The sequence below is a fragment of the Lissotriton vulgaris genome, chromosome 1_1, assembly GCF_964263255.1.
Source record: "Lissotriton vulgaris chromosome 1_1, aLisVul1.2, whole genome shotgun sequence".
Classification (NCBI taxonomy): domain Eukaryota; kingdom Metazoa; phylum Chordata; class Amphibia; order Caudata; family Salamandridae; genus Lissotriton; species Lissotriton vulgaris.
The window spans coordinates 657,917,906-657,939,300 of NC_141685.1; the positions used below are offsets into that span (position 1 = coordinate 657,917,906).

Below are 21,395 nucleotides of genomic sequence, written 5' to 3' on the forward strand. Positions count from 1 at the left end.
ACTACCTGACCTGGCAAGTTGCTGGCAGTGCCCCCCCGCCCGCTCCTGAAAGAGAGCACACACACACCGCCGCCCCGAGTACTTCACAAATCTTTAAAAGACCATGCGCTTGTTCATGAGGCTTAAATGGTTTATCACCTCTTCTAGAACCCCTGCATCGACCCTCTGACGTTTCCTGGAAAAATTACCATGTAACACAATACCAAGCCCTGTCAGCTGAAACCCCCAAGGAATCGCGGGGCATATTATCAAGGGGGTTTATCTTCGCTTTTTTGGCTTTAAAAGCCATGAAAGCGGAGATAAAATTATCTCCCTATTACCAAGCTGTCGCTAACACCAGTTAGTGACAGCTAAAAGGAGATAGCGACCATCTTGGGCCCCGCTTTGCATGTCAGTGATACTTATCACTAATGACATGCAAAGTGGCGTGCCAAGATGTTAGCGACTGGAAACAGTCCCTAACATCGCTATCTCCTATTACCAACTTTTGGAGATATTCGCGCTAAGCGCGAATATCTCCAAAATCTAACACCTGCCCTGAGCAGTTCTTAGCCATGTTATCCAATGGGAGGTGGATAACATGGCTAAGAGCATTTTCTCGATAATACATGAATATCGCTGACTTTTCTGCGATAATAGCAAGGTTTATCTGCGATAAAAATCGCCGATGTGCGGCGATAATTTTTGTCTCTAAACAAGTTAGAGACAAAAATTATCGTTAGTTGTTCGTAATATGCCCCCGGGTTTTTGCTTGCAGAAATCGGGAGGCGGGAGACTAGCACTGAAATCAGTAGTCTCACGCCTGAATCGGGAGGGTTGGCATGTCTGAATTCTCTACAGCTGGGGCCATAAACTACATCCGCAGGGGTAGGTGATAGCCTGGGACCAGCCTGGCATCTAAAATGGCTGCCGTGCACGACAAAATTGTGGCATTGGAAAAAAGGCAAGATGGCGCAGCCGCTGGAAGACATGTATCAACATATATCAGCCTCCTCAGCCACCCTCAGGAAACATAGAGGATTAGGATACGTCTCCCGCACCCCCTTATACCTAGTAATTTAATTAACGAAGCACAAAATGGCGAATTCCCGTTTCGCGGCCCGTGAAGCGCTTCTACCGTGAAAAATCAGTTTTAGCCATGTTATCCAATGGGAAGTGGATAACATGGCTAAGAGCATTTGCTGGATAATGCATGAATATCGCTGACTTTTCAACGATATTCATGCATTGCGGCCGTTTTTTATCGCATTTGCGATAAACCTTGCTAATAGCAAGGTTTATGTGCGATAAAATTCGCCGATGTGCGGCGATAATTTTTGTCTCTAAACAAGTTAGAGACAAAAATTATCGCTAGTTGTTGGTAATATGCCCCCGGGTTTTTGCTTGCAGGAATCGGGAGGCGGGAGACTAGCACTGAAATCAGTAGTCTCACGCCTGAATCGAGAAGGTTGGCATGTCTGGATACTCTACATCTGGGGCCATAAACTACATCCGCAGGGCTAGGTGATAGCCTAGGTCCGGCCTGGACAATCGGACACAGAGGAAGAGGAGTGTCAGAGGGTGCGGTAGTGAATAGGGTGAAAGGGAGGTGTCGGGCGGGCACAGGGTGTGATTCTCAGAGAAGAGCAGCGCAGATGGGGGGAAGTATATGGCCCATGCATGAGAGAAAGAGCGGGGGTGACCAGTGCGTGGGGGAGATGCTTGCGAGGGTGGGGAGCCATGCTGAGGATCGGCGGCGTGCAGAGAGTGGCCCTGGTCAAGGCATCTAAAATGGCTGCCGTGCACGACAAAATTGTGGCATTGGACAAAAACGCAAGATGGCGCAGACAATGTTTATCAATAAGGATTCATTTATAACAAAATATTTACTCGCAGTAACAAAATGGTGGTCAACACTTCCTGATTTCCATCGAATCGAACGTTAACAAACGTCACGCAGCAAAAAAAAAAAAAAAAAGCTCACGCACAGAGCAGTTTTTAGCCATGTTATCCAATGGAAGGTGGATAACATGGCTAAGAGCATTTGCTGGATAATGCATGAATATCGCTGACTTTTCAGCGATATGCATGCATTGTGGCCAATGTGCGGCGATAATTTTTGTCTCTAAACAATTAAAACGAAGCACAAAATGGCGAATTCCCGTTTCGCTCCCAGTTTGCGGCCCAGTTTGCGGCCCGTGAAGCGCTTCTACCGTGAAAAATCATTTTTTTTTTATTTTCCCCACGGGACCCTTTAATAACCCCAACAACAATCCTAGGGGGTCAAGAGGGGTATACCTTGCCCCCTTTCATTAAATTCCCCCTTCGTTTTTCACCTCTTCTTCTCTCTCGATCCTACCGAGAGATAAGATGGCGGCCGCTCCAGACTGTTTAGAATGTTGACAGACACCGGAGGGCCAATCAGCTTCGCATCGCAAAGTTCCGATACGCGAAAAGTTCGCTAACCGGATCGCTGCCCGGAGCGCTGTTACAGATATATATCTTGATTTAAACGTTAATTTCTCAAAATCCACTGAAGCACATATATTGAGACCTAGCAAAGGCACATCGGGCTAACAGTCCCTACAATTTTGCCAAGTTTCGTGAAAATCCATTCAGCCGTTCGGGCTAAAAGTGAGTCCAACCGCCCTATGGAAATTAACATGGGAAAAACGCGTTTTGGGACCCCCCTTTTTTCTCGGCCCCCCCTTGACGACCCCCCCCCAAATTTCCAGGAGCTGCTCAGAAACAAAATGTGCCATTTTCCTGAACATTTCAGCCGATTCCGTCCACAAACGCCAAAGTTATTAGACATAGAATTTTCAGAAATGCCATAGGGAAAAAATCCTAACTATATATACCTACTGGCGACCGCCAGTAGGTAATATATATATATATATATATATATATATATATATATATATATATATACATATATATATATATATATATATATATATATATATATATATATATATATATATTCCAAACAAAGAGTGCTCCGTTGTAAGAAAGCCCACACAGCGTATTTTTTCCGGTTTCTTTATTGGCAGACAACAGGGTTGTATCCTCAGAGGTAGAAGCAGTCTTTCAGCCCTGATTTCGCCAAATACGTATTTCGAGAGTATTTCCCTTGTTCACTGGCTCAGGGCAATCGGGTTCAGGGCATGCCTACTTTGGCAGGAATGAAAATCTCGCGGCAAGAGCGACGTCATGTCTACTCACCTGAACCTGATTGCCCTGAGCCAGTGAACAAGGGAAATACTCTCGAAATCGGGGTTTGTGGTCTTTGTAGTTTGTTTTCAGCCATAGTGGATACTTCACCAATTGTCCTCGTTTATCTATTTTGCCTTAGTGGTATCGCTTCAAACCTTTGTGGGCAACTCTGCTATTTCAAAGTCTGTCAACACCATGCGCTGTTCCTGTGGCAACACTTCCATCATCGTTGCTTTAGACTCCCTTGGTTCGTGAGGGGGCGTTTCTCGCGACCTGGAGCCGGCCGCTTTATAATCCAAACAAAGAGTGCTCCGTTGTAAGAAAGCCCACACAGCGTATTTTTTCCGGTTTCTTTATTGCCAGACAACAGGGTTATATCCTCAGAGGTAGAAGCAGTCGTTCAGCCCTGATTTCGCCAAATACGTAATAGGAACGCCTACTATGGCAGGAATGAAAATCTTGCGGCAAGAGCGGGTCATGTCTACTCACCTGAACCCGATTGCCCTTCATCTCTTTCCTGTTCTGCAGCGTCTTTTCACTCTCTCCTGAATACACTTACTTTCATCTCCTCTACTTTAACATCCACCCCACACACACTACCGACACAGTCTCCTGCTGTAAGCACTACATTTTGTTTCTCTTTGGTGATATCTTATTTGAAAGTTATGTAACTCCTTCACACATTTTCAATTTGCATATATGTGACCATCACTCTCTGTGGTCTGTAAAGAGGTAAACGATTAGAGGTGCTTGTAGTCTGAACATCTTTAGGACCCACTGACTAGTGTCAGCTCATGTGCAGTAGATAAAAACAGTAAGCTGGTGCCTCCAAAACAAAATGCTACAATTAGTGCTGGGCGATTGCACAGCTTCCATTGATGCAGCAGAAGCAGTGACACCGGGGCCTAGAGGGCCCACTGAAAACTGATTATTTCTGTATTTCACCATTCAAACAGCAGCCAAGACACCCATCTTCGTCACCGCACTAGCACCCATTCCAGACTGGCTATGGCACTGGTGTTGTGCATCAATGTATATTCCTCAGGCATTCTCAAATATTGCTAGTCACAAAATTAACAATACCGCTAACAATCTGGGTTTAATCCTGCTTTTCTTGCTCAACTAAACTATGTGACCGTAGGCAAATATTTCATTTCAGCAGCCCTCCATTTATTTAATTATTGCATAGAAAGCATCTTTAAATACGTGACTTCAAAATATGAGTATTATAAAAGTATTGTGCTTTATTTAATAGACTATATAGTTGCTCTATCTATAATAATTTGGACCACATATATAGTGCACATTTCAACTTACTTTCCTCTTAGGTCACAAAAAAAATTCCTGAGTGAGGACGGTGCAAGCATGGCTCAAAGTTCATGTTTAGAAAAACGCACTTTTAGTAAGTGCCTCTCAGTGTAGTAATATAATGTGACATATTAACATCAAATATTCTGCACATTAGAGAAAGGTGCTTCTTGGAATTTGAAGAGACTTTATCATATTTAGGTGATGATTGTTGCATGGCTTACTAAGTGAACATTTCCACGCTGGTCTCAAACATCCTGCCAAGACAGTCAGGCCTTTTCACTAATGCAGGCAGAACTTGATCTTTTTTATTATCGCCCCCGCAAGTGGAATGGGTGAGCCACGAACACCAGAATCTCTCAATGCAGAAGTATCTGCTACCAAAGCTCAGAGCATAGACTTTAAACCAAACATCACCAATCCTTGTGATATACCTCTGAGGTGATAACACGTGTGATGCCCCTGGACCCCGAACAATGCCAATTAGTGAGGGGTCATAACAAATACATTCATCAAAGATGTACTGCCAGTTATCTCTAAAACTAATGTAACAAGTGGTGTTTGAGGGAACCACTTGCTACACAAGTTCTAACCCTCTCCAGCCCCACACACTGCTGTGGAAGAGGAATGCTAAATTGCTGCACTTCCTTTCCACAATAGTTTGTTCCTCCACGGAAGATCACAGCTGCTGTTGTACTTTTTCAACACATAAGTGAATGCTTTTTTGCAATGCTCACTTTTAAGCACCCCAGCTGCAAATGGTCTGTTCTGTTATGTGTGAAGTGTGTGTGCTTAACAATAGGGATTGCACACTAGGGTAAATTGGGGTGTGCACGTGTGCACCCTTCATGGAACATTGATCCTAAACCTCTATGTGATGCTCCTCCAGGCTTGGACCCTGAGTAGTCATGCTAAATGTGAACAGATAGCCAAAGCAGCAACTTAAACATTTTTTGGGGTAAAATCTGCTTTGAGAACTGAGAGGACACCAGGATTAACCTGCTCATCTATCCACCCAAGGTGCATTGCCAGTCAGCCTGATTTCGCAGCAGCTGCCACTATGTTCTTACTGAATCAGCAAATTCTTTTCAGTGGTCCTTTGACAAAGGGATATCCAGCCTCCTAAAACTCTTATTGCATACAGCCTCGGGTGGAGATTTCTGACTTTCAAAAATGTGACTAAGTCCTAATGTTTGTACAGTAGCTCCCCGACTATGCTTCCTCCTCGGACACCACCTGCAGCCTTCATCTGATGCACTTTACTTTCTCAGAACACTTAAAAAAAAAATTCTTCTAAGTCTGAAGGTAAGTGATGTTCAGGCCAAATCCTCTCTTTTCATCGGATCCATATCAGCCTTATTTTTCGTCTTTGACTGGCACAACTAGATGTCCGCATTTGGGACTTTGATCTCTTAGGCTAGTTTTTACCTTATAATTAAAAAAAATCATAACTCTAGTTCTACCAATTGGATTTTTGTCGTTTAGGTGTCAAATATTTTGTTAAAATGTACTCTACTTTTCTAAATTGGTGTGGGATTTGTCTTGTGTTGTGTTTTACAGTCCTACTGTTTGTGGGTTGCATAAATACTTTCCAGCTGCCTGTAATTAAAACCGATTGCTTTTCTGCCAAGCTACCAGAGGGTTAACTATAGAATAATTGTGTGACTTTTGTGGTTCACCCTGCCAGAGATTGTTGCTGTTGCTTGCACAGGCGTCCCCCCATTAAACCAATGATCAATTTTTCACAAAGAGGCGATATTTAGTTGTCTACATGATCCCCTTTTAGCACCACCCTCGTTTGTTTTTATTGATATGGCATACTGTCCTGGCCCACAAAAGAAAGCATGGGCGAATTTTGTGAATTTGCGATTCGCGAATTTGTGGATTTGCGAATTCGCGATCCGCAAAATTCACGAATTTGTGCGAATTTGCGGATTTTTTATTTTTTGGGTGTTTTTTGGGCGAGACCGTGATGCGCCCTCTGGTTCATCACTGCCACCCTCTCATTTTTTATGCCCTTCTGCCCTCTGTACCACTCGTTTTTGTGCCTTTCTGCCCTCTGCCCCACTCGTGTTTGTGCCCTTTTGCCCTCTGCCCCACTCGTTTCTGTGCTCTTCTGCCCTCTGCCCAACTCGTTTTTGTGGTCTTCTGCCCTCTGCCCCACTCGTTTCTGCCTTCTGTCCCACTTGTTTTTGTGCTCTTCTGCCCTCTGTCCCACTCGTTTTTGTCCCCTTCTGCCCTCTGCCCCACTCGTTTCTGTGCCCTTCTGCCCTCTGCCCCACTTGTTTTTTGTCCCCTTCTGCCCTCTGTCCCACTTTGTGCCCTTCTGCCCTCAGCCCCACTTAGAATGGCATCGGCAAGCTGCCAGCGCCATTCTAAAATAGCTACAAAGTCAGCTTCAACAGGAAGCACTAATAGATAAAGTAAAGCAGGTACTCGAGTTGAAGGTCAAATTAAGTTACACAATCATTAATCACCCCAAGTTTGGGGTGATTAATGATTGTGTAACTGAATTTGAGCTTCAACTCGAGCACCTGCTTTACTTTATCTATTAGTGCTTCCTGTTGAACCTGACTTTTGTAACTATTTTAGAATGGCTCTGGTAGCTTGCGAACGCCATTCTAAAATAGTTACAAAAGTCCGCTTCAACTTTTGACCCAATCCGTTCCGCTTGCGGATTTTGCGGGAAATTCGCGAATCACGCAGATTGCGAATTTGCCGAAAATCCGCAAAATCCGCGAGCAGAACGGATTTTCCGCCCATGCTTACACAAAAGTCAAGTAAGTGCATGAATTCAAGATGGTTAAGTATTTCAGTAGATGCACAGTCAGTTTGTTCTCAACACCTACTTTTTCGTCACCTTTCCACCGAATCTAATACTGGTGGGTGATAGGCAAAGTGAAGCTTTTGCATCACTCCAACCCTTTGCATATGGGAAACAAATCTAGAATCTGTTGTCCACATTGAATCAATTCTCTAAAGGGGTATTTGGTAGCAACGTGCATTTCCATTCTTTTGCAAACTTTTTGGTATGGCATCATTTCACGTCTGTATACGTATATCCCTCCTCTTTTTGCACTATCTAAGGGCCCTCGTGGCGGAGGCTCTGCAGTTATGCAGTTGTGGTGGGATCTTTGCACTCGTGACGGGGTCTCTGCATTGCAGTTTCCCATTGCAGAGATCCCTCCACAAGTGCAAATGCCCCGCCATGGCTGCCAAGCCTGGACCACGAGTGTAGAGGCTCTTTGTAAATCAGGCCCAAATTTTCTGCGGTATACAAGTAATTCCTACCTATATCATTCTAGTTGAGGATGTGGGACACTAACAAACCTGAAATATGGAAATTATATTTCTTTACCTTAGAGCAGTTACTTAATAAGTAAATACATTACAGAAGTGTTGACAATTTATCAGTTGCACATTTCCTTAGGACAAATTTAGATGGCAATAACAGATCGTTAAGAAGGTCGCATAGTAGCTGAGCATGCTTTGTTTCACACACATCAGTTAATGTCTTACCATGACAAAATACTAACCAGTGCAATAATTATTTTCTGCTTTGTGTAACAATGTAGTAATATTAAAGGTGGTATGTCCTTTTCTAAACACCAAGGTGATGGCAACAATCATCAAACCCTCCTCTTATTGTTGTACGTAACATAGGACATACATTCAGAAACAACTTTTGGAAATCCACTTATAATCTATGTAAATATTTGTTACTGTTCCTGTACCCAAAAACTGGACATGATGTAATTAATATATGCAATCATTTGTAGTAAAATGTCTAAATAGTTGCTTCATCGCAGAACAGTAGCTTTGTTTCTAGAACAAAGTATATCAAATGGTGAAGTTAGATAGCCTTGCTTATCGTGTAGGCTAAGTTAGACCTGGCAACAAAGGCATGGTTTCTCCCTAACATTTTTACTTTCAAGTCTCCTGTCTGCTGACTTCGGTTTTGCTGGCTTTCAGACTCTGAGCACTTTACCACTTTTAACCAGTTCTAAAGTGTTAATTATTTCCCCTTAAAGCATGGATTATACCAATGTGGCATATTTAATTTACCTGTAAGTCCCTAGTAAAGTGAAACACCTGTGCCCATGGCCTCTAAATGAAAGGCTACTAGTGGGCCTGCAGCACTGACTGTGCCACCCACTTAATTAGCACTTAAACATGCCTCAGGTTTGCCATTGCAGTATGTGTGTGTGCAGTTTTAAGCTGCCATTTTGACCTGGCAATAAAAAGTTAGACCAGGCCCAAACCTTTCCTTTTAATATATGTTACCCCTAGGATAGGCCCTGGACATCCCAGAGACAGCGTGCAATGTATTTAAAAAGTATGACATGTGCTTTTAAGTTTGACATGTCAAGGTAGGCAAAAATCCTTGAATTCATTTTTCACCAGTGCAAGGCATACCTCTCACCTTAGGATAGCATTAGAGTTACTACATCACACTGTAATTTCCAAATGGAAGCAGGTAACCAGATTATGTATGGTGTATGTGGAATGGTAATGAAACATTTTAACTTATGATGAAGTCGGATTTTAAATTAGAAAGTTGGCATTTTCCTGGCTTAGCCATTTGGTGCCTGCAGTCTGCCTCTGAGTCACATGACTGAGTGTAGTTGACAGTTCGGCTTTGTGTATTCCTCCTAGACAGCCACACACAATGGGGGATAAGGTGTGTCTGGATGGGCAATCACTGGGAGTATGGGAGGGAGGAGCTGAGCACAGCCCCACTTACACTTGAGTATTCTGTGCCCTGCCTCCACACAAAGGGCTGCATACACCATGTAGTTAGTCTGGAGCCAGGGTCAGCAAACCAGGCAACCTGTTCACTTCAGAGTCATGCCTTTAGAAGTGTTTCCCCACTTCAAAGGCACAACTTGGTATACATACTGGACCTCAGACACCAACTCCTCAGCACACTTCTGGGCATGTGGATACTCTGCAAGGAAGGAGGACTGCTGTGCTGCTGAAGGGATTGCCTCTCTGCTCGACTGCTGCTTTGAAGGCCTTCTGCCCTGATGCCTGTCGCCCTCTTGCCTAGGTGAACAGGACTGACCTGCTTTTCTTGAACCCAGAATTGTAGAGCGACTCCAAGGGCTAGTTGTCTTGCCTCCTGATCTGAAGCCTTAGGGACATAACACGCTTCCAACAACTGTGATCCTGGACTCTGCCATCGGTGAATATACCCTGCCAAGTGGTGTCACCCCAGTCCTATACTGTTGGAAGTGGATTTAATGTGCTCTGCAAGCCTCTGGGGACCCAGTGGAACTGACACATCTCCTCTGCTGCACAGCGCAACTCTGAGAAGAAGCAATGCATCACAGCTGCTTCATGGATTGGACCCATTGCACAGACCCATTATGCACCTGCAGCCCGTAACTTCATTGGAACCACCGCTGTGCATCCCTCATCGACAGCAGCTGTGAGGACGATGATGGACTCCGCATTGCAACCTCGCAGCTCCTCAGAACTGATGCACCACCATTATTTTCCAAAGTATCGTTGATGCCGGAACTTGCAATGCAAACCCTGCAAAACTACCCATGGTTTCTCAGCTACATCTTTTTTTGGTTGACTACTCTCTTATTGCCAACTCACTGGTGAAACCTATCAGTATTGAGCTTTTATCATGGAGTGCACTTCACAGTTCTTTTTTACTGTGTTCTTTCTTACTGCGGTCTAACCTTTCTATGCCTGCAATTAAGCTGATTAATTGGCTTCATTTTCTTAGACCGATGTCACACTTCATACAGTTTTACTATTGTCCTGATTGACCCTTGGGACACTTTACTTATCCTTGTGCGTTCCACGTCAATATTCACAGATGTAATTTCCCCTGACGAAGGGCTTGCTCGAAATGCATTGGGCCCAGAAGATTTTGACTCACCCATTTCCATGATGATGTGATATTCTGAAGGAAACTATATGTGTTTAGAAACTTACTTATGTTAAAACATAAATAAATACTACTCTATACCATTACACTCCTGCTGATTAATCTTTAGATTAACTCCCTCTGGGAGTCTAGCAGTGGAACATCGCTCTTTATTGTAATTTTACAAACATCATCAGAGTTTCCAGAGGTTGATGGATGGAATTTTATCACCCTAGACAAATTAGTCTTTTGCCACAATATCTTCCCCTTACCATCGGGTCAATTGTGAAGCTTGTAGTGGTAATCTTCCTCTTCTCTGACTTGTTCCAGGGTCTACCAGCAATGTGTTTTACCCTTATGGCCAACAACAATGGCATTGTATGACAAGCCAATAATTGGTCACTCTATATCTAACAACTAATTAAAAGATTCAAGGCTGAAGCATGGTTAAAAAAAATTATGGGGCATATTAACTAATCGTTCGCACAACACAGCACAGCAAGCAAAGCTGGCTGGCGTGTTGTGTAAAAGGAAAAGAGCAGAAATGCTCCATATTTATAAACCTCCCTCCCTCTCAAACATGTGTACTGCATACCTTAGGGCTGAAGTATGGGACACAGCTTGGCAGAATTCTCTGGGTACAATATTTTCTAGCGCCAAATATTAGCAGAATGACTGTCAGCCCTGGGCCTAAACCACCATCCATTATTACCTGGCCTTGTGTCAGGCGCAATATGGAGAGGCAGATGCCTCTATAGCCTCCTTGCATGGCCTGAAAAGGACAGATAAGAGCCAATGTTTGCAAATAGATTTAAGGGGCCCATACTTTCAGCAAATCCTTAAACTTTGAACTTGATGTTAATGGGGGCAGCTTTGGTAACTTCTAGATCAAGGGGAATTATAAAATGGTCCCCATATGACTTCGTCTTAATGATGAGACACCATTTGACCTCCACTCAAGGTCCTTTGTGATAGAACCACTTTATAGTTGTGATACCCAGTACTTGCACTGAGGATTAGTGTAGCACAGTGATCTTTGGATTAAGTGACCCCCTTTTATTGAATTTTATTTTAATGAAGATAATATTTGAGATAATTTTATATGGGGAAATTGCACCAAAATGTGCATGAGCGGAAATATGATTATAATCATCACCAATACTTTTGCAAAAATGACAAATATCATCATAGTTTCTTATAGCTAAAGCTCCCTGTTTTCCGTTTTTACTGATTTTTACAGATAAATACACACGGAAAACCATTTATTTTATTGTCTGTATTTATTTATCAATATGGATAAAAATGGAAATTGGGTACTTTTTGAGTGATTCTAAATACTCTCTGCCATGACTGTCAGGCCGATAGCTGTTTGGATTGAGGGATGAGGGGGTTAAAAGAGAAAGGAATTTTTAGTAAAAAGGCTTAAACTGCAGTATATGCACAAGGTTGATACTGAAATTTGCATATTTTCATATAAGTTTATTGATTTATCTTCTGGGTATTCAGATCACTGAAACCTGCCAGGCATTCAATAATGAGAACATATTTATCGGTTAATAAATGTGGAAATATACCAGTTTCAGTTTAATTTTTTTCACAAAACCCAAAATAAATATGGATAAATACAGATAAAATTTGCAAAAAATAGATGTGGATAAATACAGGAGGAAATGTCAAAAAATCAAATACCATAAAACCGGTAGCCTTACGTATGGCCAATGTTTCCTTGCCAGTTTAGGCCTTCTAGGGCTATCATGTAAGTGGTACTACATAAGCACATTTGCTCGGAAAACATACTAGTGTATTGCAATATCTCAACCCTTTACTGAAGCAGGAGAACTGGTTTCCAAACATATGGTTACAATTTTAAAGTGTTTAAATCCAAATGTAATGTGTTGATATTTTACTAACAACATCTACTCTAGAATGGATAACTTCACACTAACTTCAAACTTGAGTGTATTACCTGTACCTAAAACCATAAGCACCTGGGATACTTTTCCATATTCTTCAGACATGAAAATGCAAAAGTCATATATAGCGTAACCTCACAGACTATGACCTGGATATCATTCCTTCTAGCACCATCGAGAAGGGGATGTATCTCTTCGAATGAATGGCGCTTTTGATCAGTGTTTCACTACCCCAAGGAGTCTTCCTGCTCTGTTTAAAACTGGACAGGTCATCCTAAGCATGGACAACTTTACCTTTAGCCCAATTTCCTTGCCTACTTTTGACCCATCGCCAACCTGCCACAGCTAATGTAACCAGTTGAAAGGTGTGCCGTCAACTAACTGATCATTCACAAAGGACATTCACTAGCAGAGTACCTATCTCGCTTTCACAGCTGACATTGCATTGAAACTGCTTATCTAAAAATTGTAAATGATGTACACAATATAGGGTATGATCTGGCTCCTGTCTACTTACTTTTATACAGGTGTTCAACATAGGCTAACACTAATCCTGCAGTGCTCCATGGGCTTCCATGGCCAAGTATTGAGTGGGTTCACCTACTTTCTAACTACTTTTTCTCAATAAGTAACTGGGGAGCACAACTTTGAAAAGGTGTCAGTGTTGTGTGGTGCACAATTGGGCTTCATATTAGGTCCCATTCTATTAATTCTCTATTTTTAGCCTCTGAGCTCGCTGTTCAAAGACTGCCCATTTACCAACAAGTGGATGACATTCACCTCTACACCAAAACAGCATCCTTCAGCCTTGCAAAACTTTTCCATCACTTCTCTAAAACATAGAAACTAGTTCAACTGAGCACTAACGCACACACTCAATGTTGATGGCCAACACTTGTAATATCGTCAAACTCGTTGGATGTATACCCAATCCCATGTTACAAATCCTACACATCACTATAATTGCCAAATCAGCCAATTTGCTTCTGCTCTTCGTCAAATAGGGTAAATACCAATCCCTCCTGCAGCCTGAAAACAATTGCACAAGCGCTAGTTATTTTTTATCTAGGGTTTGGTATAGCAATCCTTGCTATTACACTATAATCCCCACTCGTCCATATCATGCCAGTCCTGCCTCAATTTCTGAATATCTGTCATCTGGCCATATCTTGCCCATTTTCAACAAACTGCATTTGCTTCCCATCGATCCCATGAATCACAATTGATCTTAAATGTCAATTTACAGTCTAGCACCTTGCTTATTAAGCCCTGTATCTAAATAAAATGTACTATCTTGCAAACTAAACACCTCAGGAAGTCAAAGAAGTCTCAGCAACACAAACAATACAAACCTGAATATACCCAGATTCAAGACCTCCCAAACACAGAAGAAAAACCTTTACAGGTGCATTGCTTAATTTGTGGCAGTGGTTTTCAGGGCTTGGCATTGGCACTTAATTCTCAACATCGGCACTAATGACAGTCTACAACATGGTGGCTCTGTTTGCATATTTTGAGATGAGCAAACCCACAGTGTTTAATAATCCAATATACATTAAAATGACAACTCAGACTATGCCACGCCATTCTTATAGCTTTGGATGGCCTTTAATAGTCAGAATTGTCACATTTGAAGGAGGAGGTTAGTACTTGAGTTGGTACTGTAAATGGCAGCACTGTCCGGGGCAATGGGGGGGGGGGGGGTGCAGACTGCAGTGGCCTCCTGCCCTGGCACTTAAAGTTTTACAAATTAAGCACTGTACAGGTATCAGAATAACTTTCTGTAACTCGCTTCCAGTGGACCTTACAACTGAACCTATGCTCCTGTCAATCAGTAGACAATTAAAACCCACCTCTTCAAAGTATATAAGAATTAACATTTCCTGTTGATCCCCCAGTCTACTCTACAAAGTTACTGTTTCATTATGTTCAGCGTTATTGTTTTAATGTTTGTATCTCCTGCTCAGTTTATTGTGAAGCACGCTAAAACCATATGGTGCAGGAGTGCCATATGAAACCATTAAACAATAAATAGGAGCACCCTAACTCTCATCCAGTAGAAAAACAGGTCTCCCCAAGAAACGTCTGTTGCAGAAACTGAACTTCTGATACCAGAGATACAAAGGTTTCATTTTTTTGCGTTTTTAGAGGATTTTAAAAACTATTTTGTATCTGTAGCAATGGCACTAAATATCATGCTGCTTTAGACTTCATGAATAGTTGACTATAAGTTATCGGATTGGCAAGTAGAAAGGAATTCAGACCTTCCCTCATAATGTAAAAATACGTCCATGTTTTTCGAAGACAGGAGGGCAGGCATTGTGAACAGTGTTGTTTTATGATCACGAGAAAGTTGTGAAGTTCTGTGGGGGACTTCATTTTTGACGGGAAGTTCAGCAGACAGATTCCCTCCACAGCACCCTGTTCATCTTTGTTTCCTCTGAGAGAGAATCGCATTCCTTACAGGGTGTCAGCATGATTATTATAATTAGCGCAGCGATCACCAATAATGTAATAAACACGAAAGGGGGATTTTGATTGTAACGTTGACAACCAGCTTTCCTTCTTTGTATTTATCGTTGCCATTTTGCGCGTGGATTGTATTTCTTTATATTTTATTTTCGCAGTGTGTTGAAAGTGTTGTTCTTTTAACTAAATAGCAAATCTGACTGTACATTCGGTCTTTTTTTAGAATGAAACAATTTCGTTATGATGCACCTGTTCTCAACATTAATGCAGTCTCTTTTGAGCGAGGCCTCGACCCTCCATTGCAAATACCCCAAGGGGTCAGTTTGGAGACCTAATTTGCATTGCAGCATACTCGTAAGTAGGGAACACCTCGGATATTTCTACATAGTCCCAACTAACATGCAGATATGGGAACAAATCTGGCATTGGGTTGAAGTACAGACCTCGGAAAACATGCTATTACAGTCAGTAAAATTCCTTATTAAGTAGTGCAAACTAAGAACAGATTGTATAAATGGAAAAGGCTGAACAGATGTGGTTGACTGTTGAGGCACTGAAAAAACACACTTCAACCCTAGAAGTTTCAAAGTAACTTTACTCAAGACTACAACCACAGTACACAGGACAGTATTCTAGACTACCTTTAAATTGTCTCTGCTGGGTCCCTAGCCAGACCGAATGAAATGCTGTAAAGCGCAAACAATTACCTCTAAGGTTGCCCCAGGTGCTAGGGGCCATCGGAAGATTAAGCAAGCTATTGCCCAGAGTCACAGGGAGCTGGGTTGAGCTGCCGACGGCGATCGAACCGTGAGCCCTGGTGTCCCTGAGTCACCTGCCCTGGCCGCTGCGCCACACCTCTTCCATTAGGACTCATGACAGTGGCAGCCTATGCTAATCCTCTCTCCTTACCCTCATGCTCCTAAGGATGCAAAAGAGGTATGTTGAATGGCCGAAGGTTGAGTTGACGTGGCTAAAATCCCAAGAGATGACTTACATGAACTATATATTTTGAGTTCAGACGAGAAGACAGAAGGCTTACTTCATAATTTACCCCTTAGTCGTAATTAGGAGTTTAATGCAAGAAATATAAGAGCAAGACAAATGTGCTGATTAGGAGAACTTGACAGACCAATTCTCATTTTCTCTCCCATTCTTAAGGAGACTGTGAAGAAATTGCATTGCATGCAGGAGACTAAGATGCATGGTGCTTGCAAATGAAACCAAATAGTTGAGTATCATGCACATGAATACTGTACGAGCGAATCCAAGTGCAAGCTGATGGAGAAATGGCTGGGAGGGAGTCAAACGGGGAGTGGAGGTTCCTCTAACTATTGGCAAATGATGTCCACTTAGTTGACAGCCTAGGTGTCATTAGGCAAAAAATATGCTCTTTGCTCACTTCTACTAGCCCAGCATGGACAGCTGTCTGGGAAGTCAGGACATGAATTAACAACTACCTGGGTACCTCTATTAATGGTTTGTTTGTGGATGGAAATTGTCTGCCCCTTGGACACTTCTTACACTTCAGCCATACGCTTGCTGTGATGGGGCAGGCATGCAGGTAGCCTGAGGTGGTGAATCTCAAGAGAATAACTTCTCCTGTGCTAACCAGTACCCTATTGGGAATGCTCATATCAGTTTCCCCCCAAGGATATTCTCCCTGCCTGTGGAACCTACTTCCTCTGCATGTGCATGAAGTCAGTGCGGGACGAGCGCAGAGTTATCTGCTAGTTGTCTACCTCGTCCCACTTGCAGACCGATGGTCAGTTGAAATAATTCTAAAAGTCAATGTAGAGTATGAGGAAGTCTCCCTGAGGAGGAAGTAGATAAGCTGGCAGATTACAGAATGTGACCCAGAATGGAGTGCAGTCCAGACCACATAATCTTTTCAGACATCTTGTCTAGCACACTCTCACCTGACAAGGAAGGATGAGAATGAAACCTCATTTCACCCTCAGGAGATGTGAGGGGCGGATTATTGTGCCTTTGGAAGATGACTGCGCTCATGCACAACGCCAGGGGTATGGTGAGCGGCAAAAAGGCACCTAATGATGGTGAATTAGACCTGGTTGGAGGAAGACTGAACTAACATGAGAAGGGTGTGAAGGCCATCCTTAACCCTCTGCTAGAACCTCTGGAACTGATTACACTTCCCCAAACCTGGCACCTGCAGTCTGTTTTTTGCGCTATTCTACTGACACAGCCCTACAAAGGGACCGATACTTGCCATTTCTCCCGATGTCTCGTTTTATCGCCATTTTCTATAGCTGTCTGGACTATTGTAACGCGCTGTATGCTGGACTTAATAAAGGACAGCTGCAGCGCTTACAGGTAGTCCAAAACGCCATAGCCAGATTTGTCCTGGATATCCCTAGACGCTCTTCGGCCACTGCAGCCAGGAAAACGCTGCACTGGCTGCCGGTAGAATATCGTATCCGGTTTAAGGTCCTATGTATGACCTACAGAGCCATCGCCAAAAAGAGCGACACTGGAATAGGATCCATCATCTCCCACTATGTCCCCCGAAGGAACCTGCGCTCCTCTGGAAAACTGCTTCTGGCAGCCCCCCGTGTACGAAGAGCCAAATGGGGTGGCAGAGCCTTCTCCACCCTTGCCCCTAAGTGGTGGAACGAACTTCCTCTGGATCTGAGATCTCTCCCGTCCCTACAGAACTTCCGTACTGCCTTAAAAACCCTTTTTTTCCGCCAAGCATATGTTTAGGGTCTTATGTTCTTTCCTGATCATTCTTTTATCTTTTGCTAGGCGCCTTGATACCTGCGGGTTATTGTTCTTGCGCATTATAAATTTTCTTTCATTTCATTCAATGAGAGCAAAGCAAGTAGCCAATTTATTTGACTGCATATACCATCTCCAGTGAGTACATGCGATAACCTATGTCCTCCTGAGGAATACAAATTAGTTAAGAATGCGAAATGCCACCTATATTCCAGTTTGGACTCTTGTTTTCCCCCCAAAAAATCAAGACCATCAATAAACAGTGTTTGTAGAATAGGTCCCGCTGCGTCATTCATACAATTAATTTAAATCTGTGTTTTTAGGAATTGTGAAATGTTTAACAACATGTACATTTTACCCTGACGTCGATGTGCACGTTCATTGCTGTTGCAATGCATCTGGCTTCAAAGCACTGCTACTGGGTTTCCAGGAAGGCCGGCCTCTCATTGACTTTTTCACCTAAGGAATCGATTCTGCAAACAAAAATAACCACTTCAAATAGACACCTGTTCATAACATCGCTGCTGATGCCCTTGAAATTATGAGTGATTTTGCAACCCTAGGATATCTCCTGGACAGAGCACTGCATTGCACACTAGCCCAAATGTTATCTGTTTTAGTAACCTTAGATATGCGTGCAAATGGTGCAAACTGTTCAGCTGTTGAAGCTGATTTATTTATTCTAAATCTAGCATTGCACAGGCACAGAGGTTACCTGAGGAGCTACGTTTTAAATTAAAGCTAAATTTACTCCTGTTAGGCCACTTCGCAAAACCTGAGTAACACATATGTAATTTACGCATGCAAATCATCCAGACAAGTTAATGGAATTTACGAAAAAGCTGATATCCTTGACAACTTGCGCTGCATTGCGTGACAGTGAGAGAGCAGAAACGTGCCATGTCTACTAAAATATAGCACATTCCCGCCTCTCCCTGCGCCTGCGCACTGAGTGCTGCCTACCTTCAATGCAAGCAGCCTCGCCCCATGGTGCAAGGGTGCCTGCGTAACAGGCAGTATTGTTTTCGCACAGGAAAGGACTGCTTCCGGCACAAAAACGATCCTGAAAGGCATTCTCCTCTTTCTATATTTGCTGGAGAATGCAGCACATGTAGAAAAAAAGAAAGAACACGAGGAGAAATAAAGACGCCTGTCCTTGTTACACCTCTCTTGGGAAGGAGTTCCATTCTGATGCGCTCCCAAGTTTATTAACCTTAGTAAATCTGGAGTTGCGTCAAAGTCCATGGGTGGATGCATGGCAGCACCCATGTTTCACAATGCAGAGTAGTACAAGACAGCTATTTGCGCTACATTGCATTACTCTGGATTTACTAAGCCACACAAAGTAGCTTTTGTGGCATACTAAATCTCACTCAAGCCTTTGCGTTGCCTTCCGTCGCTTTGCATGACGCGGCTGCAATGCAAGGGCTAAGTAAATCTTACCCAGAGGGTGTATGGTGGTGGAAGAAAGAGGCAAATCGTGGATTCAAAAGAGGCAGCGCTGGTATTCAACATTTCCAGCACTGGCGTGTAGCTCATAGAACAAATACAATTCGCTCCTGTGTATTTTTTATTTTACAAATTAAACAATGTTTCCCTTGTATATCTCTTTTACACAATCTGTTTGAAAAGGAATCTTTAGTGCACTTTCTGGCACTTTATGCAGTAAACAGTTCTATAATATTGAGGTGAAAATTTGATGCACACAAAGTTGTGGACATACAGTTAGAAGTGTTAGCTGACCCTGGCCTTTAGAGCCACTAGGGGTAAAGGTCCTTGGTATCTCAGGCAAAGGTTGAATCCATATAATCAGGAACGGGCCCTGAGATCCATTCACCTGCGGCTCCTTCGCATTCCATGATTTTCTAAAGTCCGGCAAGGAGGTAGGTCCTTTTCCCTAAGAATAGCAAAACTCTGGAATTCTCTCCCGGTCCACCTGTGCCTGATTGAGACAGAACCAGAGTTCAGGAAGGCTTTAAAAACCTGGCTCTTTACTCAGCATAGTCGTTGGACGATTCTTTTGTTAGTTTACTGCTAGCGCCGGGACACCTCTTCTGAGGTAACTGTGCGCTCTATAAATGTCTATTATTATTATAAATCACCATGAAGGCATTCATTGTTTGCACCTCGTCACTTCCGAATCCATAAACTGTCCTATAAAGCCAGGTGCTGTGAGGGAGGTCATTTTTAGATGTGGTATTTCTGCATCATTACAACTTGAGGCCTTTGAAATCCTTGATAACTCAGTAATGAATGCTTCTACACTGATTTCCGGATGTAATTCCACTATTGCAGGCAATGTTTCACTGACATATTCTGTCAGGTACTGACTATGTTTTCACCAAATTCCCATGGCAACTACTCTGACGCACTATTGGAATGCCCACTTGTGAAAATTAAGCTGAATATGATTACCACCTAGACTGCATGAGTGTATAGCCTACAAAGACATATTTCTTCCTGGAACATGTGTCAGTTGTTAGGCACACGTGCATAAGATTGCAAGCATATGAGTGTAGGGCCCTGAACCTCAGGAAAATCACTGTAAATAGTTATGCACAATTCTTCTATCCTTCTTTAAAATTGAACGGAGAGTAACTAATCCTTGCATGCCGCATTCATTGGGTCAAAGCAAAGGGGAATTAATTTTAACTATGTACTGTTTTTAATTTTACTGACGGTCAGAGAAAGGGGTTGCTGGAGCGAAAATCTATTTAAATAATATGGCTTATAGTCTCATGCCAAGGGCTGATCCTTGCTCTCTTCTCTGATAGAGGTTCTTCCTCCATCCATAAGAACATGTGCGCCGGATCTTGGCCATCCTTTACGAGAAATCAGGAGTTTGTCATCTCATTAAGGATAATCATAAATCTTAATACCAAATTAAGGGGCCCATTAGGATCGCGGACGGACTTGCATCCGTCCGTGACCCCAGAGTAGGAGGGAACCTCTGCATGGCCTGCGGAGTTCCCTCCTGTGAAATTAGGATGTGACTGCCACCCTGGCGGTCACATCCTCTATTTTTACCATTGCGGCGGATGCGGCTTTAAGCTGCACCCGCCGCAATGGTAAAAATGCATACATTGCATTTGTATGCAGAAAGCGGCAGGCACCGTGCGGTGCCTGCCAATTTCTGCATACAAATGCAGGGGGGTACCATAGGTACCCCCCATGTGCACCCCCCCCCCCATCACCCAGGGGGCCCCCAACGGGCCTCTGCAGTGAAATTCCACATGCTTTTCCACGGCGGAAAACCCGCCGCTGAAAAGCATTTTTTAAAACCCATCCTAATATGGCTGGCGGTGTCTGAGAGACACCACCACCATATTAGAGCTTTTCCGCCGCGGTTGTAAGCCAACCGCAGTGGAAAAGCAGCGGACTGAAACCAGGACCCACCAGCCGTCCTAATGTGGCGGTGGGTCTTTGGTGGGTCCGCAGCGGATTTTCCGCATCCTCCGGGCCGGCGGTGGCTTCCGCCGGCCCAGAGGATGCGGAAAATCCGCTATCCTAATGAGGCCCTTAGTCAGCAATGAAAGTTTGAATTAGTCTCAAAGGTTTTATTTTCATTTAAGGTTTAGTAAAATTTCTTTTTCTTTATTTGATTAGTTCCATATCTCAGTCAAATAACAGAATTGATAATAAAAGTATGGTTAGATCAAAGAGTGTTCCATAAAGGAAAGAAACCCTATTCTACAAATGGAACGAAAATGGTGTGAGAGAGGTTGATTGGAAGAGTGTGATAGAGCAAAAAGATCAAGTTCAATCAATATCAGCAAAACTTCCCATAAAGAGAGGTTCATGAAAATTAGTACAGTCTCAAGCAAATAAAGCAAAAATAATCATGCAGTAGCAGTAGCAAACTGCAATCAGCAAAAAGTTCAAAATAGTTG

General features: G+C 43.0%; 1 protein-coding gene across 2 annotated transcripts in view; it reads left to right on the top strand.

Moving 5' to 3' along the window:
* The window catches only part of DNASE2B (deoxyribonuclease 2 beta), a 218,772-nt gene that overhangs the window by 114,551 nt on the left and 82,826 nt on the right, over positions 1–21,395 (top strand). The window lies entirely within an intron of this gene.